Source organism: Empidonax traillii, unplaced genomic scaffold (assembly GCF_003031625.1).
Source record: "Empidonax traillii isolate 1590-97213 ecotype Southwest subspecies unplaced genomic scaffold, ASM303162v1 scaffold100:size1405979, whole genome shotgun sequence".
NCBI classification, from domain to species: Eukaryota; Metazoa; Chordata; class Aves; order Passeriformes; family Tyrannidae; genus Empidonax; species Empidonax traillii.
The window spans coordinates 528,629-547,567 of NW_020955293.1; the positions used below are offsets into that span (position 1 = coordinate 528,629).

Consider the following 18,939-nt stretch of genomic DNA (forward strand, 5'->3'; position numbering starts at 1 on the left):
GATGGAGTTCGTTAGCCCATAAGGCAATCCATCTACGTCCTGAGGACCTCGCTGCCACTGTCCAAGCTCGCTTGGCCCCGGCAGATGAACCTCAGGATTAAAGGGTGGGCTCAGTTCCGCGCACACTGTGTCTCACCTAAAAAATCCAATGCGCAGGCTGGAAGGTGGAAAGACCTTCCCCGGTTCTTCGTTCGCGAAGAGACTGGCCATTATACTATTTGAAGAGGTACTATTTCTTAACACCTGTGTACTTCCTGCTTACTTAAGATTATTTCTAATGAAAGGTGATCAGCATTAAACTAGTAGACACATACATTGATAAGAAACACATTTCTAGCTAATCCAGTAATATTTTGATCTGATTTAATCTGAATACATAATTGTAATTGAGACAGTGCTGAGCTCAGAATTCACAAGAACTGCCTGACTCTTAACTTATCAGCTCACCCAAGCACAGAAAACCTGATAAGATCTTCAAATCCCCTGTAAAGACAAGCTGTTTGTGATTTAGAACCACACAATTTGGAAAAACCTTGAATGTAATAAAATTCCCTGAAGCAACAGAAAATGTCATATGGAAAAACGAAACAAAAGCAAACAAATTTTGAATTTGAAAAGTGAACAAACCCCTCCCCTATCTTCATCCAAGTTGTAATGTACACACAGCTGATCTAACCTTTCTGAAGTGATAAAGCACCCCTCAGATTTGGCTCACTAAGTGAGCCTCAAGGGTTTTCATGAGTGTATCTAGGCTGCTCTAGTTAATATAATTTGAATAGAAGATAAAGAAACAAAGCTCACATAATAAGATTTTAATTCTGCTACAGGGCGACACTGACATCACATTCAACTACAAGATAAAAGCCAGAGTACACTAGCGTGCACAGATGAAACACAAATATTTTGCACAATGTTGTTTTTCCCAGTGTATAACAGAGTACTTTTCAAGGGAAGTAAGAGCAGTAGGGTATGCTAAAATAGATAAGGGTCTATTTGCAGTGCCATTTCAAAAGAAGGACAGCACTTCATTGTGCTGGTTCATTACATTTTTTTGATCTTCATGGGAAACTTTGGTGCCTCAATGTCTGCTTTGCTCGTTTGCAAATACACTCTTTGCTAGCATATATGAAGTCAATTAGTCATTCCTCTGGGCTTGACTTTTAGCCCAGCATTTTCCTTGTTCTAAAGAAAATGATCTCCTATCTAAAGCTGCATGTCTACTTACCACTTTTCCTGGCCAGCATCCAGTCCATGAGCCTATCATTTGCTACACTATTCTGCTTGGGGGAGAGCAGTAATGTGTCACAGTAGGGCCACTGAGTACTTCCACAGCAACAGGAGCTCCCCCTACTTCACTATTCAAAACTCCTGGCTCCAGTTTTTAAAGTTATGCTTCCTTTTCCCAGACATCTCTCTGCAGGCTCTCACTCTATAATTGCTTCCTGTCAATCATCTTCCCTTTGGACAACTGCACACTTACTGGGAAGGAGTGGTAAAAACTTGAAAAAAAAATGGTGTTGGTCCCAGATGATTTCCCAGCTCTCTGAAAAACCACTGAAAGAGCAACACTGAGTATTTAAGAGCAAAAAAAAATAATCGGCATAAAAATAGTAGAGGTAGTAATGCGATTGACAATGATAACAAGTATTGCTGTCAATGGTTAATCTAATTATTTTTAGTTTGCTCACTGTATACTGACAGACAGCAGCACTTCAAAAAAGCCCCAAGACTACTTGTTAGAACAAAGAGTGTCTGCTAACACTAACACTAACAAAGAGCAGCAGCTTACCAACCTGAATTGCCTTATTTTGATGCCTGAAATGTATATATATCTCATTCAGAGAGGTATCCCTGCAGCAGTTTACCAACCAGGCTTAAAACTAGATAGTTTATTTGTCTATATAATACATGGAATCAAGGCTCCTCAAATGCTGCAGGCTCAGCTAATGGGTCATGTGTAGAGGAAGTACTCTCTGGAAGTTAAGAATAAGGGAGGGGCAAAGGGAGTTTCTGTTCCTAAAGGCTGTCATTTGAAGACCACTTCTGCATCATTAATCTAGCATTAGACATGTGGTACTAAGATTTTCTCAAAAGAAAAATACAATACACAAGTGACAGTTTCACTATGGCATATACAGGAGCTTATCAATGGACATTCAGATTGTCCAGCTCCCTTTCCCTGTAATCAGCTAGTAATTCCTGATGCCCGAGAAAGAAACATTCAGAGAGCCTTGAGAAGTCTTCTGAACTTGTACTGACCTTGTGCAATACAATGAAGATCTCTGGATATCGGAGTGAAAATGTCTCTTCTTCCTATTTATATCACTCACACAGCTACATTCAGAGAATATACACTGCAAGTGAAGTAAGTATTGGACTAACTAAAAGAAGAAAAGCAATCTCCATCCATCGTGACAGAAATGGGAATTCGAGTGTCATCAGTTACTTAAAGGGCAGAACTGCAACAGAGATGTCTCTTCTACTCTTGTTTGGTGGTGTTTCACAATTGCTATGAACAAGTAACAGCACTGTTTAGTAAAATAATGACCCAAATGTTATACTCACAGAGAACAGACTCTGGCAAAAAAAAGGAAAGGAAAGTGCTATTGTTTGACAGATTAGTCTTTATTCTAAAGGACAACAGGGTGAGGACATGAAGGTGAGTTGTTTATGGAGTAAGGGAGCTAACTGAAAAGTTACAAAGTCTATGGAGTAACACAAATGGATTATGAAATAAGAAACTTAAGAAATAAAAGGTTAGTCACAAAGGAAAAAACAGTGTAAAATACTGTTTATACTCACAGCTTTAAGAACAGAAAAGGAGCAATCATAGTTCTCACAGCTTTAAGAACAGAAAAGGAGCAATCATAGTTCTGCACTTAGATCACATCCATGACATTATTCTGTGGATTTTTTTTGCTGGTGTACAGCACCCTTGTGAACATGTCACCTAGATACTCTTTTGTTCAGATTCTGATCTTGCTGAGTATCAAAACAATTCTTCAGTAATGAAGACTGAGGTTTAACGACTTGATGTATAATTTTGGTTTTTGCAATCTGCTTCTTCATTTTCTCTTTCGGATTAACTGAGCAAAATACAGCAATTTATCAGCTCTCTGTGGACGTTTCAAGATTTATATACATTGCAGCTCTACATTTTTATTCCTTTCATTAGAACACTGCACTGAAGCTAGATTAATTGAGGCAAGCCAACACTATAAAAGCTCTGTTGAATAGCAGCAGATGCCTTTATTCTCTGCATCCCTCTATAAAACAAAACTTTTAAAAATTTGAGTCACTATATAAATATTTTCCTTACAAGACAATACAAAGATTCCAGGCATCTGTCTCTCATTAAGCCAATTACTAGTTGTTTAAAATAATCCAATAAAGTCCATATTTATTAGATTTCTTATTAAAAGTATTATCAAACTCTATATGCCAAATTCTGCAAATGGAACAAGATGAAATGATAAAGAGTGAGCTAGATGGACAAGAGTGACTTGGCAATGAAATGTTCCAGTCCTGAAAATTGGTGGGAGTTCTAACTTTGAAAACACCCACTTAAACAACAGGAGATGGCTTACTGCTATGAGACTTAGAGATGTCAGCTCAGTAGGGACCAGACCGGGCATACAAGGGGGGGACATATATTAAGGAGTAAACATCTGGAGTGTTAGGGAGGTCAGCAGTGCTCAAGATTTTCCTTAATTACCTGGATGATGGGGCAGAGTGCACCCTCACCAATCACAGAATCATTTAGGTTGCAGAAGACCCTTAAGACCATTGAGTCCAACCATTAACCCAGCACTGCTGAGTCCACCACTAAACCATGTCCTTAAGCGTCACGACTACCCTTTGAAATATGTGGCAACTTCACCTCTTCCCTGGCCAGCCTGCTCCAATGCTCAACAACCCTTTTGGTGAAGAATTTTTTCCTAATATCTAACCTAAATCTCCCTTGGCACAATTTGAGGCTGTTTCCTCTTGTCCTGTTACTTGTCATCTGGGAGAAGAGTATTGCCACATTGCCACAACCTCCTTTCAGGTGGTTGTAGAGAGCAATAAGGTCTCCTACCAGTCTCCTTTTCTCCAAGCTAAACAATCTCAGTTCCCTCAGCTAAAGAGGAAGAATGATGGTTACAGGAGCCCTTTGAATGCACATTGTGGCACTAAAATTCTACCTGTCAATGATTAGGATACCTTCCTGATACCAGTAATTTGCTGGAAAAGGGACACAGTATTCTTTAAAATTAGGTTTCAGCCCAAATTGCCTCAAAACTAAAAATGCTCTGGAATTACCTAAGTTACAAAAAAAGATTTGTCTTCCAAAACAAAACAGGGTCCTGGGACATTGCAGTGGTAAAAATAGTCAAATTTGTAAAAAGCAATATTAGAAGATAGTAAAACTGTTTCAGACCCAGTGAACCCTAAACTCTGTTTTTTTCCCCATACTTACGGTACAATAAAACCTCATTAACCACATCCCTCTTCCCATCCTTTGATATAATACACAGTCTGTAGACCATCCCTGCAAAATGTCCAAGAAATATCCATTGTAAACAATTTAGTTTCCATGAGAAACCTTTTACTGGTTGGAAAGTACCTGGATTTGGTGCAAAACTGTCAACATAACATGGTGGTCTCATGTCCCACTCTGGCTTCCTACCTTGCCCTAAGTTAGCCTCTGTAAGCTGAATTTTAGTTCCATAAGAATGTATTTAAAAGTGTATTTGAGACAACACCCCAAGAAAATTTGGTTTGCTTTTTTTTTATATTAGGTAGCTGAATTTGGAAGTTTCTGTTCTCTGTAACTTCATTGTAGTCATAACGGCTGGTAACTAAACTTGTCCTATGAGTTAAAATGCAAAAACTTGATATGATACCAGATAAAACCTGAATTCTAGGATAAACCGAGATAATTTTTCTGCATTTCATTAGAAGATGCTGAAACTTTTCCAAGTGTGGGCAGAACTGCATGGTGAATGGATACTTCACTGCTTTATGCACATGCGTTTCAGCTTTTTAAAATGTGGTGCGTATTAGAGACATTCAAAACAGTACTTTCTGTAGTGTATTTTTTTTTTCCTTTTTCTGCATGGAAATAGATGGAGAGCAACTTTTTCATGTTTTTATATAATTGCACTCCTAAGCTTGAGCGCTATAACACACTGCTCCTCCATACTAAGACATAGTCACAAGGGTAGCACTATGCAAATATTTCATTACACCAAAAAAAATCATGTTACTATTACACTTACAGACTAGTCAGGTTTCTAGGGACTCTGGCACTTGCTAAACCACAAATCAGAGGAAGAGAACATGTAAAAACACGGCTTGTTCCTCCCTCAATCCCAGAAACACAGAATAACCACCCTAGTATAACTCCTTTCTGCAGCTGTTTCCACATCCTGACCTCCCCAGTCAGGACATCTTCTCCACTGTCTCTCTGGAGGAAAAAGATTACTCATAACTGAAAGGAGTAAAGCAGGAATGTAGTCCATCTCCTGCTCCTCACTTTTCCTGGTGTTAGGGAGGAGGACTCCCATCCACTGTACTGCCTGCTATGCTCAGGAGGAGGAGGTGGCAATGGCCTTGGAAAAGGCCAGGGTTTAAAAAGATTCAACCTGATCCCTTATAAGATATTTAAGGCAATTCCACTGTTGTGCCCTTTAGCTAAAAGAAAACATATTCCAAGTTATGTCAAAAGGAAGGACATTTGCTTCCTAGCTAGGCTGTCCTTCTACCTCAGTAACGATCAAATATTGACTGATGACACGATTATAGTGTTTTTAAAAAATGCCATAAAAAAAATCACACATAATCTCAGTAACAAGAAATAAAAAGCAATCCACAGAACAACTAAACTTCAGAGAAGCCCTAAGTGCTGCAGATAGCATAATTTTTTTAGCTTTCTTTGTGTGCCAGACGCACGTGTACTTAGTAAATATCAGTAAAATAAACAAAAATGCTGTGCAAAAAAATGACAAATGGAGGGAAAATATGTCAATCTCAAATCAAATCTACAATTAGACACATAAAAAGCATGAAAATTTATGAGATTTTTCTTGGATTAAAATGTTTCTGTATGTTGTAGCTACTGTGGGTTCTATAGACTTGATTTACAATGTAACCATCAAAACGAAAAATTCAAGCTGGTGATGTTTTAAAAGAAGAGACAATTAAAAAGTCACTGGTAAAACTGAAGTGTGTATAAAACTACTAGGAAAGCAGCAAGACACCACATTTGCTTAGATTTGAAATGTTTTTCTCAGTGCAAACCCGAAACAAATGCTTTGGTGTGGTTTGGAAGCTCAACCTGTTTAATTTCAAAATTCATACAACTGTACCCCTTTTGATCTCCAAAGTAGTTTACTGCCCACACTAAGAGTTTAATTCCACTACCTCAATGTACTGTAAATAATACAAATCTCTTGAAAGGGTCTAATTAATGGAAACAAGATTCTTTGCAGAATAAAGCACTACTCAGAATAAAAGCTAAAGGATTAGGCTTTAGCATAGCAACTACATGCAGTTTGAATAAAAATATTTTGCAAATGGTTTCCTTTTTTTTTCTTTTTCCCTTTACAGCATCATTAACCTGCAGCCCCAGTCCACAGAGGTCCTGTAGTCCAACAGCAAGACAGTGGGCCAAGAAAACCACAACTGAAGTAAAAAAACTACAAACCACTGAGAATGCTAACTGACTAAAGAACAATTTTTGTTCTTTATAAACTGAAGTGATGTTAGTTCTATAAAACTGACTATCAGTATGGGAAAAAACAAGAATTACCATTTCACGCCACGTTGTTTGCTTTGTATATACAGGATCATTGGTTTATTTCCTTTCTCTTTATGTGTGTTAACAGCCATACTGGGTCAAACCAAAGGTCCATACAAACGATTAGTTTTTCTATACCAGAACTAATAGCAGATGTTTACAAAAAAGTATGAAGAACAGAGCAAACAGAGAGTGAATCTTTTCCCAGCATACCCTTTTAGCTTCTAGCAATCAATGGCTTTCCTGAGCAATCTCTTCCTCAGCTAGAGACTGCACACAGCCATTGTGTTTAATAATGAATTTGTCTAGCCCATTTTTTAACCCATTTATAATTCTGGCTTCACAGCATCTTGAGGCAATGAGCTCCACGATGTAATTATGTGCTGTGTGAAAAATATTTCCTTTTGTTCACTTCAAACCTGCTGCTAAATAGCTTTGCTGGGTGCTCCCGATTCCCTGTAATATTAGGAATAATGAATAATAGCTGTTAGCATTGCAGAAGTAACACTGATCTCTGGCACAACTCAGAATTTCCTAATGGGATATTACAGCAGCCAGGAATGAGTGATATTTCATTACCCTGGAAAGTAGGTAGAGAGTTGGTACTGGAACAGATAAAAAGTATCGTTTGTGTCACTTTAAGGATTTCCTTACTTATATAATCTTCACAGACTTTATGAAAAGTTTATGCCAACCTTAGAGAAGCTGTGGACAGCAGCATTACACAGAACGTAAAAGCTGGAGCTAAAGTATGAATGGGTGAATGAGCAAAATTACAAACTGAAAATGCAGTTTTACTGTAGTTTTTTTGTCCAGCTTGACCAGACACACCACAAACAGCCAAAGATAAAAATGAAAACTAAGTGAACAAAAGCTCAGCAGGTAGCACAGCCTAATGCAGTGGACAATGTTCTGAAATACTCTTCAAGCTAAGAATACAACAAAGTGTTCTGGCAATGACTAATGGTCATTGACAGCATATGGAAGAGCAACACAGGGAGCACAAAAGGCTGAAGAACTGTTGCATACAGTCTATCTCAAGATCAAAAAGTATGTGTCTCAACTTGACAGTCACACTTTGGTTCAGAGGATCTTGGAAGGATGTGAAAAATCTAAAAAGTGCTTTACACTACAAGCTTTTCTCCATCTATTTAAGACTCCTCTTAGGTAGTTTTTTCCTACCTATTCATATGGGGTTGGAGGTGGCTGCTTTTACTGTTCTTTCATGAGCCAAGGACACAGGATCTGACCTATCTTTCTAACATATGTTATGGCATACTGGAAGTTTGTTGTTTGTCCATTCTTCTTGTAAGGAAAAGCACAGAAATTGCTCATGTGAAGGTATTTACAGTAAACAATGTGAATGATAATATTATCTCACATAAAATAAGTTCTGTGATACAGCCAAGTATTTAAGCATCAAAGGCAAAGAACTTCTGTTGTTTTCTCCAGGACTAATCACAAACTAAAACTTTACGCTTACTTCAGGAAACAATACTGCACCACATGGAAGCTTCCACCACTCCAGAGCAAGCTGCAGGACACATCTATTCAGAAGAGACTGCTGTCGCTGCATGCATAGGACAGAGACAAGAACCTACAGCGTCACTAAAAAGAGCTTATTCCCCCTTTACAGCAGGCTCCCTTTGCTAGCTGAGTGCAGCCACAGCTATGTCTGCTTCTGAACGGCCCAAACCTGTGCATCAGGGAAGGTTCTCACTTCTTTTTATTCCCTTTGGTGTGTGGTGTAAGAGCAGAAATAGCCTGTCTCTTAGAGACTCAGACCTCTCTTGTAGATGCAAGAGCTTCTTTTCTGTTACATATTAAGAATAGTTATTATTGCACAGGAAAGCAACTTAAAGCTAAATGAGTAATAAGTAACCTCAGCTGATTTTAACCTTACAGAAACATATGCCACTTATTTTTTCAACAGACCAAAGCAGAGCACTGTCAGTCATGATTGTTTTTAAGATCTTAAGGGGAAGAAACTGCACTATTTTTGTGGACAGATATTCAAGCTTCATCACCATTACATGAACATGTCTAAACTATCATGTGTCTGATGTCCCTGGTGCTCCTTCCATTTATGTGAATGGTAAAATGTAAACCAGAAAAGAACGTATATTAAAAGCAACTTCAAAACAATCCCTTAAATCCATTCAAAACCAACTAGACTTAAATACATGCTTAAGGTCTTCCCTGCCTTGGCCTCCAAATTGTGTTGTCAACCTAAACCTTTCAGCTCTTGGGTATGGATTTACACTGAGTGACTCCAATCTGCTGTTTCTGTCTTGTGAAGAAGTTGTCAATATTATGACTTTTCATCAGTCTTGAAATGAGCTGCAAACCCAGTAACTCCAGTAACTTTACATGATTGATGCTGCCATCATGTAATTTCTGAAATCCTGATTTTTCACTAACAGTATTTCACAAGTCCAAAAATCCAGCCTACTTTTACTTCTCCTCACTTCCTGGACTCCTTGGGTTCTCCAGACTTCCCAGCAGCTTTGGCCTGCAGGACAATTTTATCCCCATAGTTATCCTGCTAATCTTTGCCTGATCAAGATGCCTGTACCTTCTCATGGCTGCTTGGCAGGATATGTCCTCTACACCTCTCAGATGACTTGCCGAGGATTCAGGGCAACGTAACTGCTAATTAATAAGACAGATACAGAGCCAAGCAGTTAGAAAAAATCACAGCCCACAATAGCGCAGGCAGCGGCGTGACTGAGATCCTGTGTGAAGGGTATCTGGGGAGCAGATATCACACTGAGACAGAGGCAGTGGCAGGAAACCAGCAAGAGAGAATAGAAGCTTGCCAACCCTCTTGTCTTCCCAATGATGACCTGGTAGATTTTCAGTGGACTTAGCACTTCTCAGAGACTCCTTTGGGCCAATCAAATCAGAATGCTGTAACAAAAAGAAATCATTCCTGCTAGAAAATGATGATCATCTGTTGCACTGATAGGACAATTACTCAAGTACTACAAAAAACATGTAAGAAGTCATCTTGAAATCTTGTATTCCAGCTAGAAAACTTCTTAAAATGTACACTAAGCCACAGGTTAAATAAGAATAAAAATTTTCAGTTCCTGAAAAATTTATAATATTTAAAATTTATTACTTTAACTTATTTAAAACAAATGCATCATAGAAAATATTGTGTATTTTATGTATTCTGTGGATAAAGTGATGCTAAATGTAAACCCGATAGCTAAATTATGCTAATTTGATTTGAAAAGCGTTCCTCTCGCTTTACAAACAGCTAGTAATAAAGCTCTGCTCACAAGACCAGCAATGGACTAAAATGCCTAATTATTTGTAGTGAATAAATGCAATCTATAGAAAGCACATAGGGTGCATATATAATTAATAATAGATTATAATTGCATTTAGCATCATTTGCATAATTTAAAATGGAATAACTACATGACTGATTTTTTATGTCTTTTTAAAGGGCACTAATAAAATATGAAGAAGGTAAGGAGGCTTATATGAGTAGAAAGTAATGAATAATATCTTGAACATTAAAGCACAATATATTATTCTGTGCACATAAATTGGACCAATTCATTTTTTCAGGTGCAATGGGAAAAGTACAGTACATCAGCAGTTTTCAAAAGTAAATAATGTGTTAACTGAAGAAGGGATTACAGATTCTGATCAAATATTCAATGTCTTATTTGAATAATTAATAAGTCAGGCTGGTGCAAATATGCAGCATATAGCCTGCAATGTTTCAAAAACTTCTTTCTTTCAAATCATACTTGTCACTAGCATTTAGAATGTTTAACCTATCACCCTGTTGCTGTGAGCATTAAAGCCATTCTTGCAGATTTCTCTCTGGAAACTCACATTATGACTGAAATGAAGTTCAGTGGCCCTATTTAGTTTCCTACTGTGATGTTCAATAGCCCATAATGATGCATAGATTGGCTAAATCTAAAACTAAACCCTAATTTCAATAGGTACAGAGAGCGCACAGATTTCATACTAGCAAAAGCACAGCAGCAAGACTGGTCAGAAGAAGTGACTTGACTAACAGATAACCAGAGTCAGTTACACTCTGAGAAGTCTGCTTAGTACAGTTTGACTGTTTCTCAACCTGTGGCTACCAAAGGGGACGAAGACAAGAAAAGCTGGAGAATAACGGTGCAACAGATTCCACACGCTAAAATGGTGATGTGCGCACGTTGGTTATTGAAAGAATAAGAATATACTGCTGTGTACATCCAAACATGAGGAAGTAGTAAGATGGAAAAGGTTAATTCTTCTCATTAAAATTATATACCCCCTGTGTTAATAACTTGCACTTTTCAGATGTGAATACAGGATTTCCAAAGATCTGCTTAGTACCAAGTTGACAACAATCACTGAAACTTGGAAGCTATTTCTTTTATTGCTCCAATTTTACATTGCACATGCCCACAAATCTTTCCAGAATAAATTGAGAAATATTTTACAACGTTTTTAGAGAATAAAAGATCCTAATGATGGAGTCATAGGCCAGGAAAAAGGGGAGCAAGATTAAAACAAGTTTTGAAAGATTGCTGTGGTGGTTGGACCCAAGAGGGGAATAAAATTTCTAAAGTAAATTGAAACTTTATTACCATGGGATAATTAGGGGCCAGAAGCTTATCAACAGAACTGCACGCAACAGTTAAAATTATTCAATTTTAAATGCTTAAGCAGACGCACTCATTAAGGATCAGGAATGACATAAAGAGGTGCTCATCATGCTTTCAATGACTTCTAGGTTTTCAATCCGGCTATACTGAAATACGAAACAAATGTCTGCTAAATATCTGTACATGGAAAAGACTCCCAGGGCATCTTCAGGACCATGAGAAATGGCATATTGCAGCACATTTTTTTTTTTTCTTGATATGTTTTGTACTCATTACTGTGTTTGCCAATGCATCCACCAGGAATACCAGACTCAGCAGACGCAGACAATGACTGAAATAGCTGACAGAGTTCCTACATAAGAACAACCTGCACTTGGTTTATTCATTCAATTGATCAGCTTAAGAATCTATACCTCACGACTTTTGAGTGGGCCAACATTTTCATGAGTGGATCAATACCACCAGACTCTGTTTTAACTGCTTAGAGGGATACAATGGTCATGAAAAATGCACTTAAAAGCTACCAGACTTTCATAAAGACACAGTCTAAACTTCACAACCAAGACTGAGACTGGTAGACTTACATGAAAAAAAACATTGGGCTGAATTAGTCATTCTTGTTCTTTTTAGGCATCCTTGCCTGAGATCACAGACAGTTCAGACTGTTTAGGCTACTGAGAAGAAGAAAACAAGAAGTTCACACCCAAGTAAATCATAGATTGATCAGTACCAAAAATAGCTGAATTGCAGCATGAGCAAACAGCTGCCTATATCCCACTGAGAATAATCCTAAGGATACCGGAAGCGTTCTAGTCTATACACCTCTTCAATTTTACTATTCAAACAGATAAAAGCATAAAGCCTTTCTAATGAAGCCATGACCTGCCTAAATCTATTTCCTGTGACAAGAATAAATTCTAATTAAACAAAACAAATTAGAGAGCTGTTTCTGCATATACATGCACTTCTATTTAAATTGTAGGAGAGTGGATTTAGCAAGAGTGGGAGAGGGAAACAGTGTGATTTAGGAAATCCTGGGACACCTTGACCACTACACATTTAACCACACTGTGGCACAAGACAGTGTCATGTGAATGATATTAAGCACTGTGACAGCACTTCTCATACATTTGACATCTGTTAAGAAGAGAAATTCAGGGCTATTAAGGATAGGTTTAGAATTACATAAAACTTGCTGACAAACCGACATTCAGCAAACTAAGTGTCCCTCCTACAAACCGAAAAAAAGTCCCCAAATTAATTCCCATTAACTGCCATACAGTTAAAATTGTTGACAACTGATTCTTGCTGATCAACAACGGGAAGTCACTCATTCTGCTATGAGATTTATTAAAGAATTAAATGGATATCACATGCACTGGGAAGCTGTGTCATTAATAACATCAGCTATTTACTAGTGAATGTAACTTCAGGTTTGGGATTACTTTATTTCAACAACCTGGTATTGGAGTACCTTAGGATTTCCAAACCAAAACATGCTTTGTGGACATGGCAGTTGCTCTTTTTTACTATTACTTTCAACCTCACTACATATGATCTCCCCAATGCCAAGTCTTCCAGTGTCCAAGAGTCAGCAATAATCCCAAGCAGGAAAAAATTACCTGGGATTGCTGGAAGGCTGTTGCAGATCCCACAGCAATCTGAAGAAACTAGCACAGTCCTTTGATAAAGGAGGAATAGCTACGTCATATAAAGGACCTTCATATCCCTATTAGCTGGATTTACTCTTCATTGAGAGAATACTTATATAGTAATATACACCTATAATCACATCAGAGCAACATTTCAGTATTAGAGATTGAAGATTCAACTGGGCATTCAGTTTGAGTTCCCAGCTCCATCTAAACAGATAAAACCTGTTCTGAGCCCCATCTAAACTGATGGAACTTGAAGAAAAACCCCACAAACTTATGCTCTCTGTAGTTAATTAATTCTAACAATTTTTCACACCATTTTTATGACAAGAAAGAAACTGTTACCTGCTCCTGGTTCTTGAGGACACAGGTGCTGTCCTTCTTGTACTTACACTAAGGACTAATGCCCCCCATTCTCACCCAATGTTTCAGATTCTTTCTGTTTTCTGTGTAATTTGTGTCTGGTGGGATAGGAAATAATCTGCACTGATTGTGGTATTGACTGTCTCAGCTGGTGTTGCAGAATATCAAAATCAGAGAAAAAGGTGTGATAAAAATGTACAGGTTGGAAGGGAGGAAGGTTAGCTGCAGTCACAACGAACATGCAGGAAAAAGCAGCACCAGCTGGGTCTTACCAGTAGCTATATTAACATAACAAAAAAAATACCTATTTTTCCTACTATTTTCAGGATTTCAGAACAGGGCCCCTGAAGCACAGGGCTTAGAAGTGTCATGAGGAAGCAAATTTGTCTTCCAGCTGAAACCAAAAAGAAAGAAAAGATGTGACTGGAGACTGGGTTTGAGTGACAGGATTCTAGTCTGTTATGGCTTTGCATGAGAGCAGAAAAAGGAAATTATATCAGACTTCTTTCTAAGTCAGATATCAATCTAAAAGTGGTCTGGAGAAAGCAAAACCTTAAGTAAGCACCTATGGGGTAAACTTCCTCCATAAAAAAATCTCCTGCTTGCCTGCAATACTTTCTGTCCCCCAAAACAAGGATCTGTATTTCTACTGGTTTTAGAGATTTTTTTTTTTTTTGCCCTATTTTGCTTCTTAAAACCATTTTGTATTTGCCCCAGATTTTCCACTGGCCGGTGAAAAACTTGGTTTCTTTTGACTGTTAGCACATCTACCTTAGCGTAACTTCTGAAGCTCCATTTCGATGAATATACTGCTATGAAGACAGAATTTCTTCCATACCCCCACTTATTCTCAACACTCACCTCCAAATCCTCTTTGAATTATCCATTTTTTTAATGATCACCTTTCACCACAGTCCCCCAAGGTAGAACAGAACAATGACCATGGCAAATAAACTATTTTTCAACAGTTCTATCCATCTATAATAGGTGTAAGAAGTGCTAAACTGAAATGAATTGTTTAACACACATTAGATAATACATTTCATGTTCCTGACCTTGACAGGCACTGTAAGCCTGTCTTCATCTATTTAACTGCGATGATTATGACATTAATACGGTTATGTTGGTGCAAGACAGCAGAGTGGAGACCATGCAGCACAAAAGGGACAAAATCAGTGCAGTTTCATCTTGACTGCATATAGTCTAAGAAACAGTATTTGTTTAATGTTATAATTTCCTGACCGAAACAGTTAACCGCCAGAAAACTTGAGAAAGGATGTGTTCAACAGAAGGGGAAGGGAAGAAAGACGAAAGACAGTGGGGGGAAGGCCTTAAAGACAAAGCTACATGGAGAAACCTTTTTTTAAAACTCTGTTATTGACCCACTCCTGTTAGTGACAGTAAGTGAGGCTGATTTGAGCAGGATACCCTTTGCAAATCTTGGGTTTTCAAAGAAACCTCTCGTTTTGAGATAATGGAAGCTCAGAACTCCCCGTCATGGAACATAATGTGAAATTGATTTTCCAAGGCTCTATCTATACAAAGTTGCACTGGTTTAATTAAAGGTGTGGTTTAAAAATCAATTCTGTTAAACCAGTCCAAGCTCCTGTGTGGACACTCTGAAATCGATTTGAAACTGTCTTATGTCAACTAGCTTTAATTTGGCAAAGAACCGATTTATACTGAGGAGGCACCAATTTAAGTTGATCCAAATATAGGGTAAAAAATAAAACATATCTGAAATTATAAGATTTTTGTTAAATTTCTCTGTTTCTGCCCTAGCTATGCCAAGCTATGCTGGCCTCCAGTAGCATAGTCCATGTGTTTAGGAAGGAGAGGAACTTGTTTCTTGGATGTTATGGATTTATGGCCTTTTGACAGATACATGTTCTTGAGAAAGAATACGGTGTAAAGCACTGTGATAATTACCAGGGAGTCTGAAAACAAAAGGTGAAAGGTGAAAGGAAGAAGAAGCGACAGGTTGGGAAGACCATTTTTCTCTCCTTCTCTATTTATTTTGTTTCTTTAATGCAGAGAGAAGATGAGCAACAAGCCTACTTCGTGGTCAATAAAAGCTCTCCCATGTTGTAGTATTGGGGAACAGGTTAAATAACCCACAATTAGAGCAGGGGAGCATGGGAAATCAGGCCAACGTTATCCTGTAAGTCTAACACTGCTGGAACTGAGCTCAAATCTCTCCTTTCTTAAAGCTCTGGCAGGGGATAGAAAGAATTTTAAAGATCCACTGCAGATTAGCTGTGTGGAAATTTTCCCAAGTTCAACGATTTCTGTGCAATCCCAACCATTCACATTCCACTACGCTGCAAATGAAGGTCTACATTTTTGTCCACAACTTACAGAAATGCATCCACATTTTTTTGACGCCTGAGAAACTTAAGGGAAGCAGGCAGTGAACTTGTTTCTGGTGTGCTGCTAAGGATGCCTCTGCATTTGCTCTGGTTCTACAGACACAGCTAGGCACAAGACAAGCATCTGCTGCACCGCTCCAGCCGAGAGCCAGGGCTTGATCCTGCTTGAGGGAACTGGAGACCACATGTGCCATCGCAGAAACAGGGCCAGGCTGTGCAATGTGTTACTTCTGATACTCAACCCGAGTCTTTCCAGTGACAACAGCAAAAACATCTCTGCTCCTCCCAGAAGGAGAACAAAAGGGCACCATCCTGCAAAGAAGGATGTTCCTTCAAGCCCCCATGCACTGGGAGCTACAGACACTCAGTATCCCAAGTAAATCCTACTGCAAGGTTGAGCACTGAGTGATTAAGTATCAACCTGCCACTGTTTAAATATGATTTTTCAACCTTTATTCTTTGTGTCGGTTCTTTTACACCAAAAACTTGTTCATGACACCAGTAGGACTTAAAACTACATACATGTGCTTAGAGGGTGAACTACAGCCCTAATTATTGAGAATAGTGGCCCTAATTATTAGTTTTTATTGTAAAACACTTAAAACTATGCATGACAGTAAGTGCTCTACATCCTTCCACTCCTCTGAAGTGTTCCTAATGGGTAATGTGCTACTTTACTTTCTGTTGAGTTCAACAGATTTATTTTCAGAGTGAATCCTGTGTGAACTCCTCCTGAATCAAACTCTCTCCCTGGTGAGACTATATAATCCTGTTGTCTTGTTAGAGCAAAAACCATCTACGAGACTTCATTCAAAACAAATCCCCTGTCAAACTATTTCTTCCTTTTCATTTGGACATTTATCCTTCTGATAATATATAAGCAAAAAATTCTTTTGTTGCCCAGTTCAAATTTGTAAAGAGGACAGAATCAGTCTGACAGCAGTGTAAACAAAGAGATCTGCAATCTTAGCAGTGCTAGAATATATTGGGCAGTTGTTCATTGCATATGGAGGAAAACCAGCAGTACTGTAGTATTTCAATGGGAAAAACTCCCTCAAAGATATGGCTACTTATAGTTCATTCTGATTATAAAAATTTCCATATATAAAGAGGACTTTTTCAGATGCAGCTGCACTATTTCAAGTTCCCCTTCCCTGTCACTATTAACAAACTGCACCCTAATGTATTGCATCTACTGGCATTAGTCATGACTACACCTACTGTCTGTAATGGGGTGCCATTCATCACCTTGGTAGGCTCAGAATTAAGTGATTTTCCTGGAAATTGTTTCTCAGCAACATCATTTGATCCGCTGTAGTTAAAAAGCCATGTCATTGGTTGCACTATAAATTCCATTTTACAGTCTTCATTTTTTTTTTTGTAAATTAATTGTAGTTTTCCTCTAGGCTTAACGCTGGTATAAAAGGTTTTGGCTGATGAGCAAATCTTTTCCAAAGACAAGAATTTTCAATTCTATCATTTTTAAATAACAGTGGCATAAAAAACCTCACAGGAACAAACTTGTTTAAGTCAGCTACACAAATGAAAGTTGACAAGTGATTAGCTCCTTCTGGGAATGAATTGTTATCTATGTTTTAGGGGAAAAAATGTCTTCAGTGACTTTGGAAGTGGCCTGAAGCACGGGTTTTAGAAATCTAATACCACAAATACCAGTTTAAACAATTATATACTTAAGCAATTCTTATAACAAGAAATTGGCATGACAAAGCGTGAAGTTAAAGAAACACCATCTCTTGTAAAATGCAAGCAGTATGCACACTTGTAAAAACTCAGCAATGTACTAATAATTGCATTAGTCATTTTGAAGGACCTGCAATGTGAATATATTAGTTCCTACCTTTAAAATTTAAGTATGGTATATTGAAGCTCTAGAGCAGTGCATACTCAAGTATGCCCAAAGAGAAATTGCTGCTTGCCCAACTGGATGGAAATAATTTAAATGACTTTGCTGTTTGTCCTCCTCCCTCTCTTTTCATCACATAAAAGAATGAGATTTTTCTTTTGTTTTTTTTTGGCTTCTGCTTTGAGGACACAGAATTAAAAGTGAATCTGTATCATTCTCCTTCTTGCTGGCTATGTCAGAGTCACATGACAGTATGATCCATTTACACCCTCTGATTTCTCACATTCTAGTGTCCAAGGAAAGGAACTTCAGGGCTGAGTACTGGGTTGGAGATGCAGTGTAATTTGGACAGGTTCCTCAACTGGACAAAAGGACACTAACATATACAGAGGCTGATACAGGCTTTGTCAGGTGCAGCCTGCTCCTGGAAACAGGAGAGTGGACTGCTGGTGATCAGTGTTTGCTTCCTAGAGCACACAGCAGGGAATGATTTTTTTAAAAAAGCTCATCACACCATCTTGGGTCATAGTTCAGAACAAGTATTAGAAGTCAACAGAGTATTTCAAAGGTGACAGCTTCAAGTCTGCCTACAGATCAGACCCCACAAGTTCCTATGCATCTTCCTACCTGATCAATCAGAATTATCTCAAAAATTCTTATCCGTTCTTCGACAATTTATAGCCCAAACCTGATGATCAATCTTATGTACCTTTCCCCTGTGAAGTATTATGTTTGTGCTACTTTGTTTTGTGGGCCCAAATCCACTGAATTGTAATCTGCAAGGAACTACTTGCTGTAGACATCTTATCAACCCATATTAGTGTTACTGTATGTGAGAATTATTCACAAGAATAAACTACTTAAAAGCTGAGCTAAAAGGCAGAGAAAAGTGGGCAAAATATTTGACCTAAGCAGATTTTTTTAAGGGTCTCAAATCCTCCCTCACATTAGACAAAAAACCCAGGTTGATAAGTCTCTGTTCATTCAAATATATGATTTGGATGAGAAGTGGCGCATTCTTGAAAATCTCTAGCACAGTTAAGTTTTTGAAATCAGGCATAATATTACCCTTAATTTTCAGCACGAGAACAAGTTCTGCTGTTTTTTTGCTTTTTTCCACTTAGCAAAGTGACCCATCTCACAAGGAAGTCAGGATCCACAGCATAGTATGCTGAATTCCTATAATATTTGCCAGGATGTAGTGGTCATGACATTTAAAACAAAGATGATGACAGGGAGGAATAGGTTAATTCAGCATGAAATGAAGAAACAGAACTTC

The 18,939-nt window shown here is 38.1% G+C and overlaps 1 protein-coding gene across 10 annotated transcripts in view; it reads right to left on the minus strand.

Annotated features, from left to right (window-relative positions):
* PTPRM (protein tyrosine phosphatase, receptor type M) overlaps nt 1–18,939 on the minus strand; it is a 455,758-nt gene that overhangs the window by 70,870 nt on the left and 365,949 nt on the right. The window lies entirely within an intron of this gene.